This window comes from Capsicum annuum, chromosome 4, assembly GCF_002878395.1.
Source record: "Capsicum annuum cultivar UCD-10X-F1 chromosome 4, UCD10Xv1.1, whole genome shotgun sequence".
Lineage (NCBI taxonomy): Eukaryota > Viridiplantae > Streptophyta > Magnoliopsida > Solanales > Solanaceae > Capsicum > Capsicum annuum.
Genome location: NC_061114.1, coordinates 182,958,484 through 182,962,838, shown reverse-complemented (window position 1 = coordinate 182,962,838; position 4,355 = coordinate 182,958,484).

Sequence of the window (4,355 nt, the reverse complement as noted above, 5' to 3'; positions counted from 1 at the left end):
AATTAGTTGGAGAAGAATTTTAATTATTTGGAATGGATTTGATGTTTAATTTGTGAGCAAAAATAAAAACATGATTATTCAAATATTTCTACAATTTATAAATTTTTCTTATTAAATTAAATTAATTTTAATATTTAATTTTTTATGTAACATTTTAAAAATGACTTGGAATTTAATGTAATATTTTTTTATTTTTTATTTTATGTTTATTTTTTTTAAGTGACGTGACAGATGACGTGGCAAACATGTCAGGCGTGGCTAGCGTGGTAGCTGACGTGGGGGAGAGTGTGTTATACTCACAAAAAAAAGGTTTAAAATGTTGCTTTTTATTGAGTTCAGGGGTCCAGCTGACAAATATGTAAGTAGAAGTGTCGGAAAGATTTTTGTTCATTCGCTCTGCGAGCAGAGCGGTATACCGAAAAAAAGAAGCGACTACCTTACTTAAGCAATTCTTCTTATTCTTCTTCTTTCTTAGTGGAAGTTCCCCTTCTCCGGCAACTAGTTCAATGGTTTCTAACTTACAAAACCGACATAGCACAGGAATGCAGAATGTCATTTTGCCTTATATGAAACCATGGGACTTACACTTATTAAATATCCCTCCTGGCCAAATACTGCACCAGCAAAGTGTAAAAGACGAGAAAATGAGCATAATAAGTTGTTCTGTGCTTAGTCATGAAATATAAGTGGTGAATTAATCACAACTCATGAAAAAAAAATAGCAGTAGAAATTAAGCGATTGAGACTTACATATCGTCTTACTGAAATCAGTAGTGACTTCATCAAAAATTACAATATAGTTTTTCCTAATCGAATAGTTACGTTAAGAACAATTCAGAAGAAATTAAGTCAAAGAAAATGCTCACAAACAAATTGATACTATAATAAATTGCAAGAAATGATGCAGATCCGGCGATGGCGCTCTGTTAGGAGAGTTAGAAGATTTGGTAGGAGAAACACCGGGAGCAGCGGCGATACATGGTGGTGAAGCACCCCAAGGAGACGACGCCGGAGTCTCGGCAGTTGGTGGGAGCAGAGACAGGTGGTTTAGATGTAGTAAGAGGAGGAGTCCCCTTCATTGGAGGTGATGCTACCAGTGCTGGAGAACTCTTAGGAGAAGCTGCTGGAGATGCTCCCAGAGCTTTTCGTGTCTTCCATAGAGGGAATGAATATTTCACTGAGGAAAATTTGGAGCGAAGTGAGAATTAGTACCGAGTTATTCTGATCATTGCATTTAATTGCCTCTAAATTAGCCTCAAATGTTGGAAATATCCGCCTATATAAATTAAATTAGCGGCATTTAGCTTGTCACTACTACAAGTCTATTTTCTAGTAGTGTGGGTTCCATCCAACCAAAAAAAGTATTGAACAAGGTCACTCACATTGTAACTCTCATATAATATTACCTAAGGGTCTCTTTATCCTTCTATTTGAAACAAAGAAGAGAGAAGGGTGGAAAAGGAGACAACGCAGAGGTACTATCTAACATTTTGAAGAGATGCACAGATTTACGAGTGCAAATTTCAATCCGTTCCTCAATACTCGACTAGAATGCAAAAATTTGGATTCAACCACAATAAGTAGCATATGTGATCCTCCTCTTCCTCAAGGTTTCGATAATCACCACTAGCCTTCAACAAACGAGAAAAGCAAATCTCTTAATATAACCCCTTAGAAAAACATTTGTGGTCCAACTTTTGAACTTACAAAAGAGAAGCAACTGGTTTATTATATTATTTTTCACCAAGTAGAATTAAGTCTAAGGGTTCAGTAGCAATAGTTTTTCCCCTTTTTGTTTACTTTTTCCTCTTATGTGCACCTTAGTTGTAAAGCATCAGTCTAGTCCTTCAAATGCATTGCTCCCTTGCTAAGATGGAAAATATCTCTGGTAATATTTTTCTCTTTCTTTCTTTTCCATGCTTCTTATCTTTGCTCTTTTCTGCTTTCTTTACTCTTTTCTTCAACTCCTTCCACTGCCTCTACCTTTGATAGGAATTGTGTCTCCGGGGCCCTATTCTTGGTGCCAATAATTTACCAGAGTTAAGCTATGGAACGAAAAAATAATATTGCAACCAGTAGTTCAATGGGAGAGGTGGAGGAACCTCCACCCCCCACCACCACCACAAAAAAAAAAAAAAAAAACACAAACACTGAGAACTTTAAAACGACGACCTCCAACTTCCTAAGATACTTCTCTTTGGTGATAGGAAGAAAAAGACAAAAGACTCAACATGGAGTTCTCTTGTTCACCTTTTCCTCTCTTTTATACCCTTCAATAATATTCATAAATAACAAAGGCTTATTCATCTCACATATCTTATTGAAAGAAATACATCAAGAATCAAGAATCAATAGTAACATGATAAATCAGGTGCTTAATCGGAATAAGTCATAATTCAAATAGTTAAATAAAATTTACTAGCAAGTTTTTGGCTATTGATGTATTCAACCAAGATAAAAACAAAACATAACATAAACTAACTCTATTTGTAGTACATGAAGGTATATATTATGTGTCAATTGTCCCTCATCGGATAAATAGAGAATTGCCAATAGATTTATAGGCTAAATAGGTTCTCCCACTATCAAATTTGTCTTTTAAGTTGAGATCTCCCATTTGATCTATAAGAAACTGATATTCAAAAATATATTCAATCCTACTTTAAAAGATAATCCTAACTATCCTAATTTGATAGTAGTTGAAATATTGGTAACTGTTGGAGCAGTTACTTCATATTTGGCTGACTGGAATCCTAACTATCCTAATTTGATAGTAGTTGAACTATTGGTAACTGTTGGAGCAGTTACTTCATATTTGGCTGACTGGTACCATGTGCAGTTACGGAATCTCTATTTCCCCTTTCACACTTTTCTTTTTCTAAAATATGTCTTCAAAGGTGGAGTCGTATAGTATAACATGCCCATTCAAAATTTGTTATCCTATTGAAAATATTTTCTAAATCATACAGTATACACTAGCAAGACTAATTTGAATTTTTGTCACATAAGATCCATTAAAAGAAATCTCAATTTTCAAGGTTCAAATCCAAGACATTGGATTAAAATAGGAGGATTTCCCCTTTCACTCTTTTCTTTTTCTAAAATATGTCTTCAAAGGTGGGGTCGTATAGTATAACATGCCCATCCAAAATTTCTTATCCTATTGAAAATATTTTCTAAATCATACAGTATACACTGGCAGGACTAATTTAAATTTGTGTCACATAAGGTTCGTTAAAAAAATCTCAATTTTCAAGGTTCAAACTCAAGACATTTGATTAAAATAGGAGGAATCTCATTTGTTGGTTGTCAAACGACATCTCTTGATGGTTATTAAAAATAATCAGCATCCGTAAAAAGAAAAAGTAAGTGATAAAAAAAATTAATTGAAAATGTGGTGGTTATGTAGTTTTGTTACTTCAAAAAAAAAAAATTAAGGGAAATCTTTAGCAATAAATTCAAATGAGGAAGATTAAGTTAATCTATGCTAGTTAGTTGCAAACTTTTCCTAATTACTTTTTGATGCACTCTAGTAAAATGATATAACACTCATCCCCACTTTATCTCTGAAAGTACACCGACCTACCTTTTATTTAAGATTTTTTGGGCAAAGATCACTCATTAGTAGGTTAATTGTAAATGACATATATATACTTGGATTAATCAAAGTTTATTTTTGAAATAAATATAAGTAACCACCTTTTATTTTAAAAAATGTTAGTGTAATTGATACTCATTAATATTCAATCACATAATTTAATAATGATAATTATTTATTGATTCAATCATATAAAACAACTATTATGCTGGTTTTGCCAGCTCCCACACCAATTTCATTGCACAATTGTTTCCTTTTGAATTATTTTCTTTATTGGTGACTATTGCCTTTGCTACTTTTTCTATATAAGAAATTGAAAGTAAATACAAATAAAGGATAAATTCATAAACTACGTAACAAAATAACTAAACAATTCAATGTAAAAGTTCCTTGCTTTATCTTTTTGAACATATTAGAGAGATAAATAAAGTCATAATTGCACCCAAGGGTGTGGCCTACTGGTTCAATGAAATTGAGTTCAACACCATGAGATTTTAGGTTCAATTCCCAACAGAGACAAACACTAGGTGATTTCTTCTCATCTGTTATAGCCTTGATGGACAGAGTTACCTAGTACCTATTGCTGGTAGGAGGTGGTAGGTATCCTGTGGAATTAATCGAGGTACGCGTAACCTGACCCAAATACCACGGGTATAAAAAAAAAATAATAAAGCCATAATTATACCATATCTTCCATTAAGTCAAAAAAATAAAAAATAGGCAATTTAAGTAAGGGTAAATTTGGGTATACCAATTT